The sequence below is a fragment of the Arctopsyche grandis genome, chromosome 4, assembly GCF_051622035.1.
Source record: "Arctopsyche grandis isolate Sample6627 chromosome 4, ASM5162203v2, whole genome shotgun sequence".
Classification (NCBI taxonomy): domain Eukaryota; kingdom Metazoa; phylum Arthropoda; class Insecta; order Trichoptera; family Hydropsychidae; genus Arctopsyche; species Arctopsyche grandis.
In genome coordinates, this window is record NC_135358.1 from 33,162,395 (window position 1) to 33,178,431 (window position 16,037).

The following is a 16,037-nucleotide window of genomic DNA, read 5'->3' on the forward strand; positions in this document are numbered from 1 at the left end:
CTCGACGGCAACCGTTGACAAACTGATTTCAAAGTGACGCAACAAAAAAATGACATTTCTTTTCGATTTACCTAAATATCTTTTGACAAGATATCAGCGGCAGTAGAAGCCGTTTTAAGTGCCTCAATACAAAATGTCGTTATTGTATCCGACGTTTCATTTGGTAATGTTTTTAATTCGAGCAGTTTAATTTTCAAGCCATCATTACCCGTAAAATAATGTATGAGTAATGGAAACATCTTTTCGCATTTATGATTACTCGAATCTATAATATCTGCTTCCAGGGCATTAGCGCTGTCAGGCCAATTTTTAAAACACTTGTGCTCAGTTGCATCTATATTTAATTTTGTAGCTCTGGCACATATGCAGCAATAAGAGTTTCGTACTCCGAGATTTAAACCTTTTTTTATTTTACTTCGTAGCCCTACTATACACTCTGCACCAGACAAGGAGCTAAACTTATTTTTATATGACTTTCAGTAAGGGATATCCTTGCTCGTCTATGCCACCATTTAAAAAGCGAGCCTTTTTTCTTCTTCAGCAGCCACAATCCAGATTGTAGGCGCAAAATGTTGTTCTATGCTTGTGTAAGTTTTACGATACATGGCATATTTAATACACCACAAATTTCATTCAATTGTGAATAGCCATTACCTGTACAAACAATTCCTTCTACGAAAGCATTATTTGCGCAAACTGGCAGTTACCGATCTTCGGAGTATACAGTTAGTTTCCTTTGCTTAGCACCTACGTTTGCCACACCGAAAAACATATTCGTTGAGAAAACCTTTTCTTATTTCTTTCACAAAATTTAAGTCAGACAATGTACAGTTAGTGTGTTCATGCGCTCAAGTTTTGAAAGCGCTGAAAATAAATATTTAATATTCACTATTCGGCGCCCTCCTAATTGTTCATGAATATCTGTTTCGTCAGTATTGTCTGCTTCTGCTTCTATAACTAAATCATCAAGCCTCGTCGATGACGTTGTACTAGCTATTTCTGATCAATTTTGATCGAGTAAATCTCACGTAACTGTAAACGAAGATGTCGGTCCAGAACTTGTGGAAGCTGTAGTTAAGTTTCCAATTGGCGACATCGATGTAACTGTAAATCGAGAATATTATTAGGCTGCCGCAGCCAAAATATTGAGCAGCCAGTTTCGGCAGCCAGAGTCGACGGCCCTCCCGTCAAGCGATATGGACGTAGAAGAAATAATTATTTACCTCTTGTTTCGTAAAAAACGCAAAGCAAAGAGAAGATTTTGGATTCATCCTCTTCTTCTGGAACGACACTCAAAAGGCCTATTTAATAATTATTTTAAGGATCTTCGTAACAACGAAGAACGTTTTTTTAACATTACAAGAATGTCAGTGAAATCGTTTGATAACCTCTTGAACAAAATAAGAAATTCAATTACGGTTACTAATACTCGTATGCGAGCTTGTATAATTCCAGAAGAAAAATTGATAATTACTTTGTGGTGAGTACATCAATCAAATATATTGTGTGTATTTTTAGAAGCATTTATTTTTTACATTTCTTGGAATGATTCTGATTCCTGAAACAAGTCAAGTATTTCAGTATTCTGAGTATCTGATACATTTGTATCGGTTGGTGATAACCGCTCATTATATGCCGTAGTACGATTGCGATATTGCCCACTGCTGAAGGTTTCCTGTTCATGGTTTGGCTGTGTCGAGTATTGGCGATATTGCCCATTAATTGAAGTTTTTGCTCCATAATTCGATTGTGTCGTATATCTTCGGCTATATGTTGCTGGTTCATTATCAGCATAGCCTTGGCGAAACAGACCAAATTGGGAATGCTGAGTTTCCATAGGATGCGGTTGTGCTCTTTGTATTACGTCCATTATCTCCATTCTTGTAGAAAGCTTACGACGTTTCGGAATGTTTTTAAAATCTTCTAGAAGCGAAAGCAAAAATAGTCTATCTGTATCAGATTCTTGCTTCCTTTCACGCTCTTCTCTTACTGCGATGTTTCAATGTTTCAACAAAACTTTCATCGGCAGTTTTCTTCTTCTTTTTGGCAACAGGTGAACGAATTTGATTGCTACCATTATCATCGTTAGTTTTGGCAGTGCGTGTTTCATCCATGCTATTTTGAGTTTCATTATTTACTACCGTTTTCCTAAGAAAGTGTAGTTCATCGAAATATACGTAAGGGCTCTTACGAAACGAGGCATTTGGTATATCTGAAAATGTAATGCGTCCTTATGGAGGAAGGGGTTTAACAGACAAGAAAATAATCTTTAACTACCGATTGTCCCGGGCTAGGCGGTTCATAGAATGCACGTTTGGCATTCTGGCAAATAAATGGAGAATTTTTCACCGTCCGATAGATGTTCGAAAAGAATTTGCAATTGCTATAGTACAAGCATGCTGTGTTTTACACAATTATGTACGAGAAAGGGATGGCTACAAATTTCAAGATACACTGTACGTCCCTCCAGAGCTAGAAATACCCCCAGGTCCCTCATATAGAGGGAGCCAATCATCAACATGTTACAGGGATTTATTTGCGGATTATTTTATAAATGAAAATCCGCTAGAATGGCAAAACAGGGTTACATTGGGATAAGTACTATACATACTGTATATGAATCAGAATAATAAAATTACTTACCGAATTCATTCTTTTCATTTTCTGCTAAGCTTTCCTCACACATTGTATCAGAATTAAACCATTTCGGAAAAGATCTAGTGTTGTTAAATGAAGCTTTCTTCGGAAATATAGAATTAAAAATATTATATAATAAATAATAAAATTTCCTAACTGCGTCATTAACATCTGTACTCCATCCACGTTCATGCAGTAGCTCAGACGGCATAGATTTACCAACAGATCACTTCCACAACACAATTTAAAAATAAAGTTTAAGGCTGGGTGATAGTTGTCTATGGCCACTAATTGAATGTTATCATCTACTACATTGTGACAATTATTTGCATTGGTAAATATTAAGTCAAGTTTGCTGTCAAACATATTCACAACATTATTCAATTGTATTAAATTATAAAATTCGCACATCATTGACAAGTGATCATTCATATATCTCAACGAATTACTGTTGAAGTCCCCCAAAATCAATAATCTTTTCTTCATCAAACGATCACTCAGCTCACTCATCTTGTTAAAGAACAAAGACACTTCATTATCTGGCATATTTGGGGGGAAAATAAACAACACAAACATACAAAGTGAAAGTTCTAAAATCTATAGAAATCCATAAATGTTCGCCAGTAATCTCAAGATGATCCAAGCGTCGACAGGAACGAACTGCTTCACGACGAACCGCTAGCAGAACTCCACCCCCGTGTCCGACTCTGTCTCTCCTGAATACAATGTACCGGTCGTCAAAGAGCTGTTCATTGATGATGGAGTCGTTAAGCCACGTGTCAGTGAGTGCAATCAGATCAAAATTACAAGACTGCACAGAATTATAAAATTCAATTGTCTTGGTCGCAAGACCTCTTACGTTTTGGTAATAGAAATGAATTACAGACTTAGACTCATCATTAATTGTGGAAAATTTCCTAGTTTTTCTTGGCACCATTTGATGCCAAATTCCTTGGAAAGTGCCATTTGTCTAAACCAATACCAACTGGCCAGAATTCAGAACTAAGTAACGTTTCATAGATGTGAGATGGAACTCCGATTTTGAAAGAAGAGTACTTCCTTGCCGTGGGTAATTTTTCAATCATAATCAAGTCAGATACCACACCTTTTTTAATAATGAATTGCTTGATGTCGTCCTCAGAAGTAGATAAGTCAAAAAAAAATATATGTAGATACCTGGATCTAGGTGATGACACCAAACTATTATCAATAGCTGAACCAATAATATAAGTTGGAGTTTTCCGCCGTGGTGGTTTCGCAGGTAATGACTATTCCGCGAAGCCGCATCATTTTGAGTAGCTTTATGAGAAGCTGTACCATTAGGAGAATCTGCACCATATTGTGAAGCTGCACCATCCTGTGGATCAGGGAGTGGAACCCGAGGTGTAGGTGAAGGAGAAAGCGAGTTGTTCTTCTCTGACTTGCTTTCCTTATTCTTTTTCTTCACCTGGGCCGGGCTAGCAGGTGAGATTTGAGTACTTGGCATATATTGACTATCGGAAACACCACAAACGATCGCTCGGATACCATGCAAGGCTCTTTTGTCAGAAACACAAGTCTGTGCTAATGATTTAACACCCGTTATCAATTCCTCAAACGCAGACAGAAGACACGATTTTTGATTGTTAGAAAGCATGTTTGATTAAGTAATTACTTTATTTAATTCTAACGACCTCTTCAGGAATTCCTCCGGAGTATTAGACATTATAATGGTCAATAAACTTCACAATTAAATTTAATTTATTTTATTAAAATTAATATTAAATTTTAAATTTATCGTATTTATTATTAAATGTATCGATCACAAACACACACACACACAAATATGTATGTATAATATACGGTAACGGTAGTCGGCGATTGTGACAATTAATACAAAGTTAATAATATGACAAAACGTTTGTATATAAAACAAAGAAATATAATAATATAAAAAAGTAAATTTTTCAGGCACCACAGTCAATTATTGCACACTCAAATAAAATATTATTCACAAAAACAAACAAAACTGCCGTTACAATAAGCGATACGTCAGTCCGCGACGAACGACTGGATGGGCAAATATTATATTTGGGTTGAAAGTGGTAAAAAAGCTTTGTGGAGTGTGACCTAGAATTTGGTGCAGTTGAATTAGCGGGGCGATATCGAGGATTCTCTAGAATCCTAATTACTTTAGATTGATGTACAGGATTAACGGATGAAGATTGAAGATTGATTGATTACAATTTAATTTAATTTGGTTAGTAATCACAGTATTACATTATTATAATGTTAATCTAAAGCATAATAGGAAAAAGAGCTCAAAAACCTATTTACATCTAATACATAATATTAATTAAAGACTCTAAAGTCGATGACCTAAACCAGATTGTGTTTAGGTAATCTGTGTGTTATACCTGAATGGGGACAACGCGCAAATTTCACGTATTCTATATTTAATGGTGTATTATCAGAAGTACGGTAACGAATTTAAAACAAATTGGTATTTTTGTTGTTACATAGTTTATTGAAAATATAAATATACAAAAAAACAATACATAAGTTAATATTTAGTGATGCCACCGTTATTTTTAAGGCAAAGAGATACTCTTTTAGGCATGCTCTCAATGCAAGCTGTGATGGTATTTTTAATATCAGAGTCTCCCTGCCACACTGACAGGATATTTTCTTTCAGGGTGGTTAAATTAGAACATGGAAGTTTATTTACTTCAGATTTTAGAATGTGCCAAACGTTTTCAATTGGATTTAAGTCGGGAGAATTACCAGGCCAGGGAAGAAGTGGAATTTGGTGATCGGACATAATTTTTTTAATTAATTTAGCTGTATGGCAAGGAGCATTGTTTTGAATGAAGTGCCATCTATCGCCATTATTTATTTTAGTTTGCATTGAGGGTAAAAAAGTATCTTTTAAGACCTTTAGGTACTGCTCTTTGTTCATGGAACCGTTCACAAAATAGAGGGGACCCGGACCTTCGACGCTAATTGAAGCCCACATCATGATTGATGGGGGATGTTTCGTAGTTTTTATAGTGCATCCTTCTTTATACCTTTCTCCGACCCTTCTTCGAACGTGTTGATGATCTTCCTTTGTTATACGAATAGAAGATTCATCCGAAAAGTGTACCTTGAAATTTGCATACATATTAACTATTTTTCTTATATACAATAATTTCACAATAATCTTATTTATAATTAAATTACCGTTTTCCATTCTTCCAGAGTAAAGTGCCGATGTTGTTTAGCCCAATTAAGACGTGATTTTATCATTCGTTTGGTCAACATTGGCTTTTTCGCCGGTCGCCTTGCGCTAAGCCCGACTTCTTTGAGGCGTCGCTCATACGTAGATATCGACGATTTAGGCGGCCAAAAAATTTTTTTGACTTATTTTGGTTCCAAATACAAGAAATATTAAAAAAATGTCATTTCTATAAAAACAAATCTTTATTTCATCTATACCTACACATTACATTTCAGTGTTTGGTTCAGCCGGCATCAAAAGTTCTATGGTCTCTTGCATAAAAGCTCTGCGTGACGGTTTCTTTATTTGTCGCATGCTGCTGATGAGGGGATCGGAACTCAATAAGAGTCTATTGTATATATCTAAATTACATTCCTCTCTAGAAAACTTTCTGGCAAAGTTCAGCCGATATGTCCGAAAATGTTAATTCCGGGCTTCTGCTGCCTCTTCCGAGAGTTGGACAATAGGAAGCAATGAATTCCGTATTATTTGTCCTCCGTGCATCATTATTTTATGCATAGTGGGAGTCATTGGATGTCATCCATATAGCTCCACGTACAATTTCGCAGTGTCAAACGCATATTGGTCATATTTTTCTACGTTAATTTCATGGCCAGTGGAAATTGTCTCTAAAATTACTTTGAATCGTTTAATCAATTCCAATCTTATTCCTGTAATCTCTGAAGCTAGTTCAGGCTGTTCAAAGAATCTCCTGCTTGTATTTTCGACTTCTTGGAACTTGTGGCCGGGTGACTCATTGTGGGTAAAAAAACTTAAAAAAAAAAGAATATTAAGAGCAGAAAAGTAAAATAAAAGAGCATGGTAAAAAACCAGAAACTTACATGAAATGATGGCTTCAGTCACTACTGGTAACTTTCGTTATGATCGATACAAACACGTCGAACTTAGTTTCTATCGTTGAAATTTTGGACTGACTTGTATCTTCTGTCGGTTGTGAATTATGTTATAAATTGTTCGAAGGCCCATTTAATGTATTCAGGTTTCTTCTTTATCTTATTTATTGAATTTAATAAATACAACTTTCCTTGTGCTTGATAAAGTGTTTGTGAAGACCATCAAATGTGAGTGGGTTCCCGTGATACAGTTCACTACTCAACTGAGTAGTATATTACTTGACTGATTTCACGTGTCTTCTTCGGAACTACCCAGTGGTGTGAGTAGTTCGCTTAGAAGAAGTACATATATCGATTAACTATTTCAACGTGCATGTCTGATTGTGTGCGCGCATAGCAATTGATCGACTCCAGCTCGAAAGATCATGTTCGGAATTCCAATCTGATTGATCTGAATTATGTTATAAATTGTTCGAAGGACCATTTAATGTATTCAGGTTTCAATTATTGACAATCTCTCCGCTTTCTTATGTAAATACAATAAAGAAATCATCGCGCTATCAAATCAAACAGAACGCAATCTAACTGCTACTTTGGGTCGTTTCTAATCCCTTACTCAAAAGCAATTTGTGTTTATCTACAGCATCCTTTTTTGCAACGTAATGAAGTGGAGTTTTTCCGTCTATTTTTATTACTAAATTTAGATGGAAGTTTTTCTCTAGGATTTGAAAGTTTTGGAGACTGATTTGACTTTCGACATTTTCCAAGTACTGTGAAATTACAGGATAACCTCTTAATCAATGTTTTTATCTACAACATCCTTTCTTGCAAGATAATGAAGCGCAGTTTTGCCGTCTATTTTTTATTGCTAAATTTAGATGCAAAGTTTTTCTCTCTAGAATTTGAAAGTTCTGGAGATTGATTTGGTTAAGCCTCCAATTTTGTAGTTTGCTTCGTAGCAAGATTCAAACACTAACTGCTACTTTGGGCCGTTTCCAATTCCTTGCTCAATAGTAATTTGTGTTGAAACTGCCAAAAATTTTTTTTTCGCAATTTTGCGCTGCATAAAAATTATAATGAATTGAATAAACGTAAAATGGAGAAATATTTCCATATTTGCGTTGTATAAAAGCATATGTATATACATACACGTAAGCAGTATATGCATATGTATGTAAATACAATAAAGAAATCATCGCGCTATCAAATCAAACAGAACGCAATATAACTGCTACTTTGGGTCGTTTCTAATCCCTTACTCAAAAGCAATTTGTGTTTATCTACGGCATCCTTTTTTGCAACGTAATGAAGTGGAGTTTTTCCGTCTATTTTTATTACTAAATTTAGATGGAAGTTTTTCTCTAGGATTTGAAAGTTCTGGAGACTGATTTGACTTTCGACATTTTCCAAGTACTGTGAAATTACAGGATAACCTCTTAATCAATGTTTTTATCTACAACATCCTTTCTTGCAAGATAATGAAGCGCAATTTTGCCGTCTGTTTTTTATTGCTAAATTTAGATGCAAAGTTTTTCTCTAGAATTTGAAAGTTCTGGAGATTGATTTGGATAAGCCTCCAATTTTGTAGTTTGTTTCGTAGCAAGATTCAAACACTAATTGCTACTTTGGGCCGTTTCCAATTCCTTGCTCAATAGTAATTTGTGTTGAAACTTCCAAAAATATTTTTTTCGCAATTTTGCGCTGCACAAAAATTATAATGAATTGAATAAACGTAAAATGGAGAAATATTTCCATATTTGCGTTGTATAAAAGCATATATACACACGCGTAAGCAGTATATGCATATGTATGTATGTAAATACAATAAATAAATTATCGCGCTATCAAATCAAAATAACGCAATCTAACTGCTACTTTGGGTCGTTTCCAATCCCCTTGCTCAATAGCAATTTGTGTTGAGATAAGCCTTTTCTAGTGAATCAGGATCAGAACAGTGTGACCCATGTCCACCCAGGATCAAAATTGTAGCTCCCGGTGGCTTGTGACCAATAAAATGGTTTAAGATAATAGAAAAGGTCTCCGCTGTCAGATAAAACGATTTTCGTGCCACCGGGCATCCCAACTTCAAAATTTGGATTCTGCTTTTTTCCTTTCATGATTATGAAAGGAGGCATGTATTGCCCACCGGCAGAAAAACAAGCCATGAGAGATACTGTTTCCTCTTTCCGCATTTGTTTGACAAAAGACATCTCGTTTACCACGCTCGGAGACTTTTTTTGGTTTATAAATTAGTTGTAAACCACTTTCGTCACAGTCAAAAATGTGCGTGGGCTTATTGGATAGTTCATAGCTTGTCATTATATCTGACCCTTCGCCTTTCTTCATCTTCGGAAACTTTGGCATGTTTTTTCGATTCCTCTTCACGGTTCCAACTGCATTCGTTTTCTGATCGTTTAACAATTGGAACAACTTTGTCAAATTGGTCAAAAAATATAACACAAAAAAAATAAAAATAAAATAACAATTAAACATAAACATAAATACATCCATACATAAACATAAAAAATAGCATTTAATAATAACAGATAAAGTAAAAATATCAAATAAAATATAGCATAAGGAATGCCTTGCACCTACAGCCAGTTTCAATAAATATGTAAGAAACAACTACAAATACAAAACATCCCTGTAAGGCCCAAATGGAAGAGAGTTAATCAAAATTTCACTCATAAATCACAATCAATCATGAAAACAATGATGAGCGCAGACTACCAGATAAATGGGTTAGAGTAATTTCCGACAATTTACGCTCAGTAAGGTGGAAAATATCACATTCAGTCTCGTCAGCAACGATTTCATTAAGAAGTCGAATAGCTCTTGGAATAGGAGCCATTCGAAAAAGGACTGTGCGGGCAGGAGGTACAGCCAGCAAATGATGATGTCTACCACGCACATAGTGATTAGGGACATAAAGTCCCAACTGCTCCAGCAACAACGGGCATGACGTATTACCACGTAAGAGCAGGAGAACGAAACGAATTAATGAGAAGTTTCTCCGAAGTTCAAGGGAATTTTACCCAAGCATGCCCAAAAGGAGAGGAGTGGGGTAGAGATATGGGTAATACCCATATTCTTTCCTATATAGGAAACGAAGAAATGCTTTTTGCACTTTCTCAATCATCAGAGAGTAATTTGCTTCATGCGGATTCCACACAATCGCATTATACTCTAGCTTACTTCTCACAAGCGAATTGAAAAGCAAGCGAGAAGACAAAGGATTGGAGAATAATCTTGCATATCTCAAAACAAATCCAAGTCGACGAAAGGAAACGTCAGCGACTTTCTTGATATGGTTGTGAAAGGTGAGCTGAGGATCAAAAGTGATACCCAAATCGACAATAGATTCCACACGCTTCAACAAGACGGATCTAATGGAATATCCGAGACAATAGAGTGATATCTAACACTAATTTATAAAGCTCTGCTTTTAAACTTTGCGGGTCGAAATAAATATTTTTTTCCGTCAACCACTGCTTAATAATATCTTTTTTCAAATTTGAAGTCGGCGCTGGGTCAAGAATCTTATTGTGATAAGATGCATTATCTATCACAACAACAGAATTCGGTTCCAAATTTGGAATCAATTTTTCGGTAAACCATTTTACATAGTTCTCGAAGTTTATGTTATAGTGATAGTCTCCAGTTCTTTGGTGAGCCTTATAAATGAGAAAGGCATTTGGAATAAATCCTTTTTCTGTACCGGCATGCACAATTATAAATCTTGCTCCCTTGGATGCCGGATTTTTCATGCCACTTCCCGATGAATCTCCCCATGCCATTGACAGTGTGTTGAATGGATGTATGTTTCATCGGTATAGACGATTGGTCTACCTTCTGCTCTAAATCGAGCTATCGACCTTAAAAATGTTGTTCTTTTATAAACAATGCACATTTTTTCCTGTAACAATTTCCTATTATCGGACATTTTTTCCAAGTGGAATCCCATTTTTTTTAGAAGCTTATGAAGAGAAGTGCGCTTGCCTGTAAACCCTATGGATTGTTTTAATTTCTCTAGTATTCGAGAAAGCGTTGGCAAAAATTTTTCGGTCACATGAAAGTTGTGGATAGTGCGCCTAATAACATCTTCGTCAAAACCGTCTACATAGGATTTTGGGTTTTCTCTAATTTGGGACTTCGTAAATCCATAGATAATCTTAGGGGATGGTCCTTTGTCGGTGCACGCTTCGTTGGTACTGGTGCTGGTGCATTGTCTGCAAGTGGCATTGGTGTATTACTAGTACTACAATGTACTACTGGATCGATGGTATCATTTATGAGTTGTTGGTTTATCCAACTCCGTGCTACAGCTAACAAAAACAATTTATATTTAATTTTTTTTGAGTTCATGGTATTGTAAACTCTAAATGAATTGAAGAGAGCACAATTCATTAGGTACATGACCGTTCTCTTTGTCCATTTCGTCGTTTTACCTAATATGGAAAAGTATGATAAATATTGGTCTGCACGATCCACCCCCTTCATATATTTGTTATACTCTATCATGCAATTTGATTTCAATATTTTTTCTCCAGTTTTTCTATTTATTTTTGTCGTTACGGCAAATTGATCAGAATGAATAGTGGAAATCATTCGTACGTCCTTTTTGGACTTCCAGACTTGAAGAAGAATATCCTTTTTTCTACGGAAAGTCATTTCTTCTTTTTTTTAGTTTTACGACCCGTAAATCTGCTGGAAGACCTCTATTGACTCTAATTGTTCCACAAATTCGATTTTTTTTAGGCAGCAGGAATATACTCACATTGACACTATTATAAAAATTGTCCATGTAAACATGGTGCCATAAGTTCAAATGCGGAGTAAGCACCGATGTTATTGTATTTTTTAGTGATTTTCCAGTTGCTGAATAAATTTCGAAATTGCTGATATATCCGCTGACAGTTTCGCAAACCATTCGAACTAAAATGCCGTATTTTGTTAGTTTTCCGGCATTATACACACGAAAAGCCAGTCTGCCTCTCCACGGTATCATGGCTTCGTCTAGAGACAGTTCTTGTGTCGGCTTATACACGTTATTAAATTTTTCAATGAAATAGTCGATTATGGGTTGAACTCTGACTAATCTTCCAGAAGTTGCATTTATTTCCTCGTTGTTAGAAAAATGCCACGCTCTCCATATTTGGCGAAATCTGTCTCTAGACATAACGGTTGCAAAGAACGGGGTCTCCAGCGTCGGATCTTTTATCCAATAATCGTCCCTTTTTTTTTTTTTTGATATGGCCCATTAGCAAAATTAGGCCTAAAAACTTTTTTAGTTCCAACAACGTAACATTTTAAGATTTTTTTAAATCTTTTAATTTATCGATGTTTTGACGATGGTACCTGTTCGATTCGTTCACCATAAATAATAAAATATCATCCCCAATGAACAATTTTGTAACGTCACTAACATTTGACTCCAGTGCTGCCCAAAAATGTTTCTAACACTGGCACGGTATCACGGTGTGACCACGACATGTTTTCAAAATCACTTTCATCATCCGATTCCGAATCACTTGAAACAGGCCGCAATAAACGAGGTCTTTAGGCTGAGGACTGATAACTGACTTTATTTCAAGTCAAGTCTGTAAAAATCTTGCTGAACGACGTTTAGACTCACGTACTCACGCTCACATAAGCACAGGTGACTCGGGAAAAACCAAAATTTGCTATCAAAACAGCTGATGTCGGTGGATTATGTTTTTTTTTTAAACTGACGCACGCGCTGCCGTTTAACAATGATCGACTGACGGCAAAAATTGGTGGAGAGGGTCACATAACTTAAGAGGGTGTCCATTTGCCCCAGGGTTACTCTATATGCATATGTATGATTTGATAGCGCGATAATTAATTTATTGTATTTACAAACTGCTACTTTGGGTCGTTTCTAATCCCTTACTCAAAAGCAATTTGTGTTTATCTACAGCATCCTTTTTTGCAACTTTTTTGCAACATAATGAAGTGGAGTTTTTCCGTCTATTTTTATTATTAAATTTAGATGCCACGTTTATCTCTGGGATTTTGAAGTTCTGGAGACTGACTTCGAATTAACCCCCAATTTTGTAGTTTTCGTAGCAAGATTCAAACATTATTTGCTACTTCGGGTCGTTTTATTCCCTTGCTTAAAACCAATTTGTGTTTATCTAGAGCACCCTTTCGTGATTCATAATAAAGTGGAGTTTTTCCATCTATTTTTTATTATTAAATTTAGATGCCACGTTTTTCTCTGGGATTTTGAAGTTCCGGAGATTTTCTCTGGGATTTTGACTTCGAATTAACCCCCAATTTCGTAGTTTTCGTAGCAAGATTCAAACATTAATTGCTACTTCGGGTCGTTTTATTCCCTTGCTTAAAACCAATTTGTGTTTATCTACAGCACCCTTTCTTGCAACATAATGAAGTGGAGTTTTTCCGTCTATTTTTATTATTAAATTTAGATGCCACGTTTATCTCTGGAATTTTGAAGTTCTGGAGACTGACTTCGAATTAACCCCCAATGTCGTAGTTTTCGTAGCAAGATTCAAACATTGACTGCTGCGGTCGTTTTAATCCTTTGCTTTAAACCAACTGCTACTTCGGATCGTTTATTTGTGTTTATCTAGAGCACCCTTTCGTGATTCATAATAAAGTGGAGTTTTTCCATCTATTTTTTATTATTAAATTTAGATGCCACGTTTTTCTCTGGGATTTTGAAGTTCCGGAGACTGACATCGAATTAACCCCCAATTTTGTAGTTTTCGTAGCAAGATTCAAACATTGACTGCTACTTCGGGTCGTTTTAATCCCTTGCTTAAAACCAATTTGTGTTTATCTAGAGCACCCTTTCGTGATTCATAATAAAGTGGAGTTTTTCCATCTATTTTTTATTATTAAATTTAGATGCCACGTTTTTCTCTGGGATTTTGAAGTTCCGGATACTGACTTCGAATTAACCCCCAATTTCGTAGTTTTCGTAGCAAGATTCAAACATTAATTGCTACTTCGGGTCGTTTTATTCCCTTGCTTAAAACCAATTTGTGTTTATCTACAGCACCCTTTCTTGCAACATAATGAAGTGGAGTTTTTCCGTCTATTTTTATTATTAAATTTAGATGCCACGTTTATCTCTGGAATTTTGAAGTTCTGGAGACTGACTTCGAATTAACCCCCAATGTCGTAGTTTTCGTAGCAAGATTCAAACATTGACTGCTGCGGTCGTTTTAATCCCTTGCTTTAAACCAATTTGTGTTTATCTACAGCACCCTTTCTTGCAACATAATGAAGTGGAGTTTTTCCGTCTATTTTTTATTATTAAATTTAGATGCCACGTTTTTCTCTGGGATTTTGAAGTTCCGGAGACTGACTTCGAATTAACCCCCAATGTCGTAGTTTTCGTAGCAAGATTCAAACATTGACTGCTGCGGTCGTTTTAATCCCTTGCTTTAAACCAATTTGTGTTTATCTACAGCACCCTTTATGCAACATAATGAAGTGGAGTTTTTCCGTCTATTTTTTATTATTAAATTTAGATGCCACGTTTTTCTCTGGGATTTTGAAGTTCCGGAGACTGACATCGAATTAACCCCCAATTTTGTAGTTTTCGTAGCAAGATTCAAACATTAATTGCTACTTCGGGTCGTTTTATTCCCTTGCTTAAAACCAATTTGTGTTTATCTACAGCACCCTTTCTTGCAACATAATGAAGTGGAGTTTTTCCGTCTATTTTTATTATTAAATTTAGATGCCACGTTTATCTCTGGAATTTTGAAGTTCTGGAGACTGACTTCGAATTAACCCCCAATGTCGTAGTTTTCGTAGCAAGATTCAAACATTGACTGCTGCGGTCGTTTTAATCCCTTGCTTTAAACCAATTTGTGTTTATCTACAGCACCCTTTCTTGCAACATAATGAAGTGGAGTTTTTCCGTCTATTTTTTATTATTAAATTTAGATGCCACGTTTTTCTCTGGGATTTTGAAGTTCCGGAGACTGACTTCGAATTAACCCCCAATGTCGTAGTTTTCGTAGCAAGATTCAAACATTGACTGCTGCGGTCGTTTTAATCCCTTGCTTTAAACCAATTTGTGTTTATCTACAGCACCCTTTCGTGATTCATAATAAAGTGGAGTTTTTCCATCTATTTTTTATTATTAAATTTAGATGCCACGTTTTTCTCTGGGATTTTGAAGTTCCGGAGACTGACATCGAATTAACCCCCAATTTTGTAGTTTTCGTAGCAAGATTCAAACATTAATTGCTACTTCGGGTCGTTTTATTCCCTTGCTTAAAACCAATTTGTGTTTATCTACAGCACCCTTTCTTGCAACATAATGAAGTGGAGTTTTTCCGTCTATTTTTATTATTAAATTTAGATGCCACGTTTATCTCTGGAATTTTGAAGTTCTGGAGACTGACTTCGAATTAACCCCCAATGTCGTAGTTTTCGTAGCAAGATTCAAACATTGACTGCTGCGGTCGTTTTAATCCCTTGCTTTAAACCAATTTGTGTTTATCTACAGCACCCTTTCTTGCAACATAATGAAGTGGAGTTTTTCCGTCTATTTTTTATTATTAAATTTAGATGCCACGTTTTTCTCTGGGATTTTGAAGTTCCGGAGACTGACTTCGAATTAACCCCCAATGTCGTAGTTTTCGTAGCAAGATTCAAACATTGACTGCTGCGGTCGTTTTAATCCCTTGCTTTAAACCAATTTGTGTTTATCTACAGCACCCTTTATGCAACATAATGAAGTGGAGTTTTTCCGTCTATTTTTTATTATTAAATTTAGATGCCACGTTTTTCTCTGGGATTTTGAAGTTCCGGAGACTGACATCGAATTAACCCCCAATTTTGTAGTTTTCGTAGCAAGATTCAAACATTAATTGCTACTTCGGGTCGTTTTATTCCCTTGCTTAAAACCAATTTGTGTTTATCTACAGCACCCTTTCTTGCAACATAATGAAGTGGAGTTTTTCCGTCTATTTTTATTATTAAATTTAGATGCCACGTTTATCTCTGGAATTTTGAAGTTCTGGAGACTGACTTCGAATTAACCCCCAATGTCGTAGTTTTCGTAGCAAGATTCAAACATTGACTGCTGCGGTCGTTTTAATCCCTTGCTTTAAACCAATTTGTGTTTATCTACAGCACCCTTTCTTGCAACATAATGAAGTGGAGTTTTTCCGTCTATTTTTTATTATTAAATTTAGATGCCACGTTTTTCTCTGGGATTTTGAAGTTCCGGAGACTGACTTCGAATTAACCCCCAATGTCGTAGTTTTCGTAGCAAGATTCAAACATTGACTGCTGCG